This window comes from Choloepus didactylus, chromosome 4 (assembly GCF_015220235.1).
Source record: "Choloepus didactylus isolate mChoDid1 chromosome 4, mChoDid1.pri, whole genome shotgun sequence".
Taxonomy (NCBI): domain Eukaryota; kingdom Metazoa; phylum Chordata; class Mammalia; order Pilosa; family Megalonychidae; genus Choloepus; species Choloepus didactylus.
This window is the reverse complement of record NC_051310.1, coordinates 169,399,968-169,412,029: the sequence shown is the minus strand read 5'-3', so window position 1 is coordinate 169,412,029 and position 12,062 is coordinate 169,399,968. Positions and strand designations below refer to the sequence as shown.

The following is a 12,062-nucleotide window of genomic DNA, read 5'->3' as shown; positions in this document are numbered from 1 at the left end:
GTGGACCTTTCCTTAATGGCCCTGGTTGCTTTGTCTCTTAGCATTTCAATAACCCATTAGATCTCTGAGGAGGGCCCGTTTTTGTTTTTTTTTTTTTTCTAAAACAATTACTCTAAGAAGCCCAATACAGAAAGCTTCAAAGACTTGCTATTTGGGCAGGTCAAGTCAAGAGCAGAACTAGGAGAGCTCTGAGACAAAAGGCAATAATCCAGTGGCTGAGAAAATTCACTAAACACCACAACTTCCCAAGAAAAGGGGGGTGTCCGCTCACAGCCATCATCCTGGTGGACAGGAAACACTCCTGCCCATCGCCAGCCCCATAGCCCAGAACTGCCCCAGACAACCCAGTGTGACGAAAGTGCTTCAAATAACAGGCACACACCACAAAACTGGGCGTGGACATTAGCCTTCCCTGCAACCTCAGCTGATTGTCCCAGAGTTGGGAAGGTAGAGCAGTGTGAATTAACAAAGCCCCATTCAGCCATCATTTCAGCAGACTGGGAGCCTCCCTACACAGCCCAGCAGCCCAGAACTGCCCTGGGGGGACGGCACTCACCTGTGACATAGCACAGTCATCCCTCAACAGAGGACCCGGGGTGCACGGCCTGGAAGAGGGGCCCACTTGCAAGTCTCAGGAGCCATATGCCAATATCAAGGACTTGTGGGTCAGTGGCAGAGACAAACTGTGGCAGGACTGAACTGAAGGATTAGACTATTGCAGCAGCTTTAAAACTCTAGGATCACCAGGGAGATTTGATTGTTAGAGCCACCCCCCCACTCCCTGACTGCCCAGAAACACGCCCCATATACAGGGCAGGCAACACCAACTACACACGCAAGCTTGGTACACCAATTGGACCCCACAAGACTCACTCCCCCACTCACCAAAAAGGCTAAGCAGGGGAGAACTGGCTTGTGGAGAACAGGTAGCTCGTGGACGCCACCTGCTGGTTAGTTAGAGAAAGTGTACTCCACGAAGCTGTAGAACTGATAAATTAGAGATAAGGACTTCAATTGGTCTACAAATCCTAAAAGAACCCTATCAAGTTCAGCAAATGCCACGAGGCCAAAAACAACAGAAAATTATAAAGCATATGAAAAAACCAGACGATATGGATAACCCAAGCCCAAGCACCCAAATCAAAAGACCAGAAGAGACACAGCACCTAGAGCAGCTACTCAAAGAACTAAAGATGAACAATGAGACCATAGTACGGGAGACAAAGGAAATCAAGAAGACCCTAGAAGAGCATAAAGAAGACATTGCAAGACTAAATAAAAAAATGGATGATCTTATGGAAATTAAAGAAACTGTTGACCAAATTAAAAAGATTCTGGACACTCATAGTACAAGACTAGAGGAAGTTGAACAACGAATCAGTGACCTCGAAGATGACAGAATGGAAAATGAAAGCATAAAAGAAAGAATGGGGAAAAAAATTGAAAAAATTGAAATGGACCTCAGGGATATGATAGATAATATGAAACGTCCAAATATAAGACTCATTGGTGTCCCAGAAGGGGAAGAAAAGGGTAAAGGTCTAGGAAGAGTATTCAAAGAAATTGTTGGGGAAAACTTCCCAAATCTTCAAAACAACATAAATACACAAATCATAAATGCTCAGCGAACTCCAAATAGAATAAATCCAAATAAACCCACTCCGAGACATATACTGATCACACTGTCAAACACAGAAGAGAAGGAGCAAGTTCTGAAAGCAGCAAGAGAAAAGCAATTCACCACATACAAAGGAAACAGCATAAGACTAAGTAGTGACTACTCAGCAGCCACCATGGAGGCGAGAAGGCAGTGGCACGATATATTTAAAATTCTGGGTGAGAAAAATTTCCAGCCAAGAATACTTTATCCAGCAAAGCTCTCCTTCAAATTTGAGGAAGAGCTTAAATTTTTCACAGACAAACAAATGCTGAGAGAATTTGCTAACAAGAGACCTGCCCTACTGGAGATACTAAAGGGAGCCCTACAGACAGAGAAACAAAGACAGGACAGAGAGACTTGGAGAAAGGTTCAGTACTAAAGAGATTCGGTATGGGTACAATAAAGGATATTAATAGACAGAGGGGAAAAATATGACAAACATAAACCAAAGGATAAGATGGCTGATTCAAGAATTGCCTTCACGGTTATAACGTTGAATGTAAATAGATTAAACTCTCCAATTAAAAGATATAGATTCCCAGAATGAATCAAAAAAAAATGAACCATCAATATGTTGCATAGAAGACACTCATCTTAGACACATGGACACAAAGAAACTGAAAGTGAAAGGATGGAAAAAAATATTTCATGCAAGCTACAGCCAAAAGAAAGCAGGTGTAGCAATATTAATCTCAGATAAAATAGACTTCAAATGCAGGGATGTTTTGAGAGACAAAGAAGGCCACTACGTACTAATAAAAGGGGCAATTCAGCAAGAAGAAATAACAATCGTAAATGTCTACGCACCCAACCAAGGTGCCACAAAATACATGAGAGAAACACTGGCAAAACTAAAGGAAGCAATTGATGTTTCCACAATAATTGTGGGAGACTTCAACACATCACTCTCTCCTATAGATAGATCAACCAGACAGAAGACCAATAAGGAAATTGAAAACCTAAACAATCTGATAAATGAATTAGATTTAACAGACATATACAGGACATTACATCCCAAATCACCAGGATACACATACTTTTCTAGTGCTCATGGAACTTTCTCCAGAATAGATCATATGCTGGGACATAAAACAAGCCTCAATAAATTTAAAAAGATTGAAATTATTCAAAGCACATTCTCTGACCACAATGGAATACAATTAGAAGTCAATAACCATCAGAGACTTAGAAAATTCACAAATACCTGGAGGTTAAACAACACACTCCTAAACAATCAGTGGGTTAAAGAAGAAATAGCAAGGGAAATTGCTAAATATATAGAGACGAATGAAAATGAGAACACAACATACCAAAACCTATGGGATGCAGCAAAAGCAGTGCTAAGGGGGAAATTTATAGCACTAAACGCATATATTAAAAAGGAAGAAAGAGCCAAAATCAAAGAACTAATGGATCAACTGAAGAAGCTAGAAAATGAACAGCAAACCAATCCTAAACCAAGTACAAGAAAAGAAATAACAAGGATTAAAGCAGAAATAAATGACATAGAGAACAAAAAAACAATAGAAAGGATAAATATCACCAAAAGTTGGTTCTTTGAGAAGATCAACAAGATTGACAAGCCCCTAGCTAGACTGACAAAATCATAAAGAGAGAAGACCCATATAAACAAAATAATGAATGAAAAAGGTGACATAACTGCAGATCCTGAAGAAATTAAAAAACTTATAAGAGGATACTATGAACAACTGTATGGCAACAAACTGGATAATGTAGAGGAAATGGACAATTTCCTGGAAACATATGAACAACCTAGACTGACCAGAGAAGAAATAGAAGACCTCAACCAACCCATCACAAGCAAAGAGATCCAATCAGTCATCAAAAATCTTCCCACAAATAAATGCCCAGGGCCAGATGGCTTCACAGGGGAATTCTACCAAACTTTCCAGAAAGAACTGACACCAATCTTACTCAAACTCTTTCAAAACATTGAAGAAAATGGAACACTACCTAACTCATTTTATGAAGCTAACATCAATCTAATACCAAAACCAGGCAAAGATGTTACAAAAAAGGAAAACTACCGGCCAATCTCCCTAATGAATATAGATGCAATAATCCTCAACAAAATACTTGCAAATCGAATCCAAAGACACATTAAAAAAATCATACACCATGACCAAGTGGGGTTTATTCCAGGCATGCAAGGATGGTTCAACATAAGAAAATCAATCAATGTATTACAACACATTAACAAGTCAAAAGGGAAAAATCAATTGATCATCTCAATAGATGCTGAAAAAGCATTTGACAAAATCCAACACCCCTTTTTGATAAAAACACTTCAAAAGGTAGGAATTGAAGGAAACTTCCTCAACATGATAAAGAGCATATATGAAAAACCCACAGCCAGCATAGTACTCAATGGTGAGAGACTGAAAGCCTTCCCTCTAAGATCAGGAACAAGACAAGGATGCCCGCTGTCACCACTGTTATTCAACATTGTGCTGGAAGTGCTAGCCAGGGCAATCCAGCAAGACAAAGAAATAAAAGGCATCCAAATTGGAAAAGAAGAAGTAAAACTGTCATTGTTTGCAGATGATATGATCTTATATCTAGAAAACCCTGAGAAATGGACGATACAGCTAGAGCTAGAGCTAATAAACAAATTCAGCAAAGTAGCGGGATACAAGGTTAATGCACATAAGTCAGTAATGTTTCTATATGCTAGAAATGAACAAACTGAAGAGACACTCAAGAAAAAGATACCATTTTCAATAGCAACTAAAAAAATCAAGTACCTAGGAATACATTTAACCAAAGATGTAAAAGACCTATACAAAGAAAACTACATAACTCTACTAAAAGAAATAGAAGGGGACCTTAAAAGATGGAAAAATATTCCATGTTCATGGATAGGAAGACTAAATGTCATTAAGATGTCAATTCTACCCAAACTCATCTACAGATTCAATGCAATCCCAATCAAAATTCCAACAACCTACTTTGCAGACTTGGAAAAGCTAGTTATCAAATTTATTTGGAAAGGGAAGATGCCTCGAATTGCTAAAGACACTCTAAAAAAGAAAAACGAAGTGGGAGGACTTACACTCCCGGACTTTGAAGCTTATTATAAAGCCACAGTTGCCAAAACAGCATGGTACTGGCACAAAGATAGACATATAGATCAATGGAATCGAATTGAGAATTCAGAGATAGACCCTCAGATCTATGGCCGACTGATCTTTGATAAGGCCCCCAAAGTCACTGAACTGAGTCATAATGGTCTTTTCAACAAATGGGGCTGGGAGAGTTGGATATCCATATCCAAAAGAATGAAAGAGGACCCCTACCTCACCCCCTACACAAAAATTAACTCAAAATGGACCAAAGATCTCAATATAAAAGAAAGTACCATAAAACTCCTAGAAGATAATGTAGGAAAACATCTTCAAGACCTTGTATTAGGCGGCCACTTCCTAGACTTTACACCCAAAGCACAAGCAACAAAAGAGAAAATAGATAAATGGGAACTCCTCAAGCTTAGAAGTTTCTGCACCTCAAAGGAATTTCTCAAAAAGGTAAAGAGGCAGCCAACTCAATGGGAAAAAATTTTTGGAAACCATGTATCTGACAAAAGACTGATATCTTGCATATATAAAGAAATCCTACAACTCAATGACAATAGTACAGTCGGCCCAATTATAAAATGGGCAAAAGATATGAAAAGACAGTTCTCTGAAGAGGAAATACAAATGGCCAAGAAACACATGAAAAAATGTTCAGCTTCACTAGCTATTAGAGAGATGCAAATTAAGACCACAATGAGATACCATCTAACACCGGTTAGAATGGCTGCCATTAAACAAACAGGAAACTACAAATGCTGGAGGGGATGTGGAGAAATTGGAACTCTTATTCACTGTTGGTGGGACTGTATAATGGTTCAGCCACTCTGGAAGTCAGTCTGGCAGTTCCTTAGAAAACTAGATATAGAGTTACCATTCGATCCAGCGATTGCACTTCTCGGTATATACCCAGAAGATCGGAAAGCAGTGACACGAACAGATATCTGCACGCCAATGTTCATAGCAGCATTATTCACAATTGCCAAAAGATGGAAACAACCCAAATGTCCTTCAACAGATGAGTGGATAAATAAAATGTGGTATATACACACGATGGAATACTACGCGGCAGTAAGAAGGAACGATCTCGTGAAACATATGACAACATGGATGAACCCTGAGGACATAATGCTAAGCGAAATAAGCCATGCACAAAAAGAGAAATATTATATGCTACCACTAATGTGAACTTTGAAAAATGTAAAACAAATGGTTTATAATGTAGAATGTAGGGGAACTAGCAATAGAGAGCAATTAAGGAAGGGGGAACAATAATCCAAGAAGAACAGATAAGGTATTTAACGTTCTGGGGATGCCCAGGAATGACTATGGTCTGTTAATTTCTGATGGATATAGTAGGAGCAAGTTCACAGAACTGTTGCTATATTAGGTAACTTTCTTGGGGTAAAGTAGGAACATGTTGGAAGTTAAGCAGTTATCTTAGGTTAGTTGTCTTTTTCTTACTCCCTTGTTATGGTCTCTTTGAAATGTTCTTTTATTGTATGTTTGTTTTCTTTTTAACTTTTTTTTCATACAGTTGATTTAAAAAAGAAGGGAAAGTTAAAAAAAAAAGAAAAAAACAAGGAAAAAAAAAGATGTAGTGCCCCTTTGAGGAGCCTGTGGGGAATGCAGGGGTATTCGCCTACCCCACCTCCATGGTTGCTAACATGACCACAGACATAGGGGACTGGTGGTTTGATGGGTTGGGCCCTCTACCACAGGTTTTACCCTTGGGAAGACGGTTGCTGCAAAGGAGAGGCTAGGCCTCCCTATGGTTGTGCCTAAGAGCCTCCTCCCGAATGCCTCTTTGTTGCTCAGATGTGGCCCTGTCTCTCTAGCTAAGCCAAGTTGAAAGGTGAAATCACTGCCCTCCCCCCTACGTGGGATCAGACACCCAGGGGAGTGAATCTCCCTGGCAACGTGGAATATGACTCCCGGGGAGGAATGTAGACCTGGCATCGTGGGACGGAGAACATCTTCTTGACCAAAAGGGGGATGTGAAAGGAAATGAAATAAGCTTCAGTGGCAGAGAGAATCCAAAAGGAGCCGAGAGGTCACTCTGGTGGGCACTCTTACGCACACTTTAGACAACCCTTTTTAGGTTCTAAAGAATTGGGGTAGCTGGTGGTGGATACCTGAAACTATCAAACTACAACCCAGAATCCATGAATCTCGAAGACAGTTGTATAAAAATGTAGCTTATGAGGGGTGACAAGGGGATTGGGAAAGCCATAAGGACCACACTCCACTTCGTCTAGTTTATGGATGGATGAGTAGAAAAATAGGGGAAGGAAACAAACAGACAAAGGTACGCAGTGTTCTTTTTTACTTCAATTGCTCTTTTTCACTCTAATTATTATTCTTGTTATTCTTGTGTGTGTGCTAATGAAGGTGTCAGGGATTGATTTGGGTGATGAATGTACAACTATGTAATGGTACTGTGAACAATCAAAAGTACGATTTGTTTTGTATGACTGCGTGGTATATGAATATATCTCAATAAAATGAAGATTAAAAAAAAAAAAAAAAAAGACATAATGCTGAGCAAAATAAGCCAGGCACAAAAAGAGAGATATTGTATGTTACCATTAATGTGAATTCTGTGAAAAATGTACAATGTTTTATACTGTAGAATGTAGGGGACCTAGAGATACCAATTAGTGGAGGGGGAATGATAATCTAATAAGAACAGATAAACTACGGAGGGTAATCTCAATGTTATGGGAATGCTCAGGAATGATTATGGTTTGTAAACTTTCTTGGATATAGTAAGATCATGTTGGAAGCAATAGAGTTATTTTAGGTTTTTTTTTTCTCTTATTCCTTTGTTTTCTTAGGGGTTGTTAATTTTCTTGGGGTATGGTAGGAACATGTTGGAAGCAATGTAGTTATTTTAGATTATTTGTTTTTCTTACTCCTCTGTTTGGACATGGTTTATTAATTTTCTTGGGGTATGGTAGGAACATATTGGAAGCAAAGTAGTTATTTTAGGTTATTTGTTTTTCTTAATCCATTGCTTTGTTTGAAATGTTGTGGGGTTTTTTTGGTTGTTGTTTGCCTGTTTGTTTTTAATTTTTTGATAAACAAAGTTAAAAAATTGAAAAAAAATCAGTAGAAAAATGGGAGTAAAAACTAAATGACAAATAGGGTGGGATGGGGGGATGGTTTGGGTATTCTCTTTTCACTTTTATTTTTTATTCTTATTCTGATTCTTTCTGATGTAAGGAAAATGTTCAGAAATAGATTGTGGTGATGAACGCATAACTATATGATCATACTGTGAACAGTTGATTGTATACCATGGATGACTGTATGGTTTGTGAATATATTTCAATAAAACTGAATTAAAAAAAAAAAAAAAAAAGAGAAGCAAGGGAGAGCCGCGAATGAGAGAACAGTTGAGCATCTGACCTGCACACCACGCCTCTTCTTACTTTGCTCTTCCAGCCTTCCCTCCCTCTGTCCTGCTTGCTGCACAGAACACCTTCCACCACGGCCATTTCAGCAAGTTCCCACTTAAAAAAGGCATCAAGCAGGTATACATGGCTCTGCCCCAGGGCGAGAAAGTCCAGGCCATGTAAATCTGGACCGATGGCACTGGAGAAGGACTGTGCTGCAAGACCCGTACCATGGACAGTGGACCCACGTGTGTAGAAGAGCTGCCCGAGTGGAATTTTGATGGCTCTAATACTTTTCAGTCTGAAGGCTCCAATAGTGACATGTATCTCAACCCTGTTGCCATGTTTCAGGACCTTTTCTGCAAGGACTCCAACAAGCTGATGTTCTGTGAAGTCTTCCAGTACAACCAAAAAGACTGCAAGGACCAATTTAAGGCACTTCTGTAAACGGATAAAGGACACTGCTTGTACACTGGCATGAAGATCGCAGGGATGAATGCTGAGGTCATGCCTGCCCAGTGGGAAATCCAGATAGGACCATCTGAAGGCATCGACATGGGAGATCATCTCTGGGTGGCCCGTTTCATCTTACATCATGTATGTGAAGACTTTGGCATGATAGCGACCTTCGATCCTAAGCCTATTCCTGGGAACTGGAATGGGGCAGGTTGCCATACCAACTTCAGCACCAAGGCCATGCAAGAAGAGAATGGTCTGAAGAACATTGAGGAGTCCATCGAGAAACTAAGCAAGTGGCACCAGTATCACATCTGTACCTACAATCCCAAGGGGGGCCTTGACAACGCCCGGAACCTAACTGTATTCAACGAAACCTCCAACATCAATGATTTCTCTGCTGGTGTAGCCAACCGTGGCACCAGCATCCGCATTCCCTGGAACGTTGGCCAGCAGAAGGTTACTTTGAAGACTGCCGCCCCTCTGCCAACTGTGATCCCTTTGAGGGGACAGAAGACTTCATACACACGTGTCTGCTCAATGAGACTGGCGATGAGGCCTTCTAGTACAAGAACTAAGTGGACTTAGACCTCCAGCCATCAAACCCCTTCCAGTTCTTCACCCCATTCCCACTTATCCTCTCTCCCAATTGTCTTACTAACTGTAACTCAAAGGGCAGAATATCAAGGTCTTTTTTATTCCTCATTCCCAGTTAATAACTCTTGCTTTTTTGGGACAGGGTAGAGGGGTCAAGTTCTTAATCTCTTCACACACACCCCCCCCCCCTTTTTATCTTATCACAGAAGCTTTGGAGGACTGAGGAAGTAGTGTATTAGTGGGGAGGGCAGGGAGGGGGAACATAACCCCTGCTCCCATTTAATCAGGTGTGTTTGTCCAGTAGGCATAGTCCAGTCTGGACAGAGAACATCTGTGTTTGTGAAAGGAGAGCAGGACTTTTTCTGTGAGGTTAGGTAAGGTGAGGGGGGCCTGACTTACTTTGTAGTTAGCTGAGAATACACCCACCCCCTTTTGGTGGGAAGTTCCATTTTTTTAAAAAAAGATTATAATCAACTTTCCTTTTGAAGCGGGAGTTAGTAGAGAAGGGTTAGGGAGATTAGGAAGAAAATGCCCTTGATGTCTTGCTGTTTTGCTTCCCTCGCTTGAGGCTAAATGGGGAGCTTCATTGTGCCCTGCCCACCCTTCCAAAGGGAGTGAGAATTGGTCCAGTAACAGGTAGATGTAAGTTACTAGCAGCAGCAGTCACATGAGCCTGGTGGCTCTGGTTTGAAAGACACACATGTACTTGTACACACAGGGGTTTAGCAATATGAGTTGGCTAGTCAACTTAATCTTTATGTTCTCCAAAAGAGGGTATTGGGGTTATTTTCTGGTGGGAGTAGCATGTCACTAAAGCTGGTCTTTTGATATATTAAATTTTTTTAAAGAAAAAAAAAATAGAGAAGTAAAGCAAGTATATAAATTATGTTCTAAATTATGTTCTACCTGTTAATTAACATAACACTGGGAAATGTGTAAAGGTGAGACAGGACAAAACTTCTACTCTGGTTTGTGGTTGATGGCCCCAATGTAAAAATTAACAAATGTTTTTATTTCTGAAAATAGCTTCATTTAGAAAATGCTTATAAGAAAATTAGGGCCTAGATTGTAAGCTCTTACAGCAGTCACATTTATTCCTGAACTTTAACTGTTATTTCTAAATTCTAAGATGCTTTTCTCTTTATGTGTAACCTGGTAGCTCCCTGGAACTTTGGCTATCTCAGAGTTCTCTAGCTCTGGAAGTACTAAAAGAGTACCATTACTCCATATAGCAAGTGCTAAAGAAGCTGAAAAAAAAGTTCAGACTTCAATTAGGGATGTGAATGAGGCTGATCTGGTTAGGACTGAGATAAATCAGAATATATAGAGCAAAAGATGATGTCGGTATTTTAAGACTTTAAGTTCTGTGTGAGACCAAAGGAAGAGAGATTTATTTTGCCCCAAATTTAAATTTTCTGTAGTACACTATCTGATTTAACCTGTCTGGTCAGTTTATTTAAACAACCTAATTCAGCTTTATTTGACATGTAACCTAGAATAGGGAATGAGATCTTGGTATTCTGCACAAGTTGATGTAATACCCTGATGCATTTCAGAGTGTTTGGGCATAAAATGAAAAAGTATTTGCAAGGGACTGAGGGATTGGGGAAATAAAGCATGGAACTATTAAACTTCCCCACTTGGGGAATTCCTACTCTTTTTTCAAGCAGTAAGTGCTCCTAATTTTCTCTAGAATTAAAAAGAAATACTGCCTATTAAAAGGAAAACTTATTTCTGTAATGACAATGCCTAAGTGTCACCCCCTGAAAATCTTCATGTTGCTCAAATGTGGTTTTTCTGCAAATAAACTCAGTACCTTCCCCCCACGTACATGGGACATGACTTCCAAGGGTAACTTTCCTGAAACTGTGGAATTAGCAATGGATTCGTGATCTAAAGAGGGAAAATAAAGTTTCAATGGCTAAGCGATTTGAAATACAGTTGGGAGATCATTCCAGAGGTTACTTTTACGCAGGTCACAGCTAGATATTGCCAACACTATTTCTGAACACCCTAAGGAACACCCCATGTTCCATCTAAAATCTATAAAAAGTTATTTCCCCAATGTAACATAGTTATAAATCACCTAATCATAATCCTTCTACTCCTTTTATTTAAACCTATACTTTTCAATTTACTTATTAAGTTTATTTTTCAGACTTAAAGCCTCTAGATTTTTCCTATGCCAGTTAAGCCCTGAAACCCAGAGATACCAGTCTCCCAAGAATGACAACCATTTTCATTCCTCTACCCCATAATGTCAACGCCCCTTTTCAGCATCAAGAAATTAGAAGGGTTATCACCCAGATATCTCTCGACTGAGGAATGAACAAAAACAAAAGGGAGGAATCATCACCAAGAAATTAAGAATTAACAAATTATTATAATTACTGAAGCATTATGTAGATGTTTTTCCCCCTTCTAGTATATTGTAGAATAGCCAAAAGTTAATCCCTGAAATTACTGAAACTGGTCTCAGCCTTAATAAATTTACTATTGTGGTGGTTATTCTAGCTTAGTCTCAGCCCTGTTTATATTCGCTATTGTAATTCATCTCTCCTTATTTGAATCCATCAGGAACCTGAACTCTTTATCCTTAGATTCAGGGAGACAGATGTTTGGGCAGATAGGTCATCCAATCTGCTTTACTCTTAGCAATAAACTCTTTGTCTCTTTCAGACACTGGTGTCATCAATTGGCTGTCACATGCATGGAAAGGAGAATCAAGAACATTGTAAGGAGAAGCAAGAACATTGCAATGGAGTGTAAAGTCAGCTATCGCGCTGGGAAACAGAACAAAGACATAATATGCCACACAGTTTACAAACAAGCACAAAAAAATATCAGAAGCTACAACCT

At 39.5% G+C, this 12,062-nt stretch overlaps 1 protein-coding gene and 1 pseudogene across 1 annotated transcript in view; both read left to right on the top strand.

Moving 5' to 3' along the window:
- The window catches only part of LOC119532393, a 53,911-nt gene extending 47,263 nt beyond the window's left edge, over nt 1-6,648 (top strand). Inside the window, exon 4 of the mRNA XM_037834798.1 lies at nt 6,591-6,648. The gene's annotated coding sequence lies outside the window, so the exon portion shown is untranslated. The remainder of the gene's footprint in view (nt 1-6,590) is intronic.
- Nucleotides 6,649-8,262: 1,614 nt separating this feature from the next.
- Nucleotides 8,263-9,184, top strand: LOC119532394 (annotated as a pseudogene).
- The last annotated feature ends 2,878 nt before the right edge of the window (nt 9,185-12,062 follow it).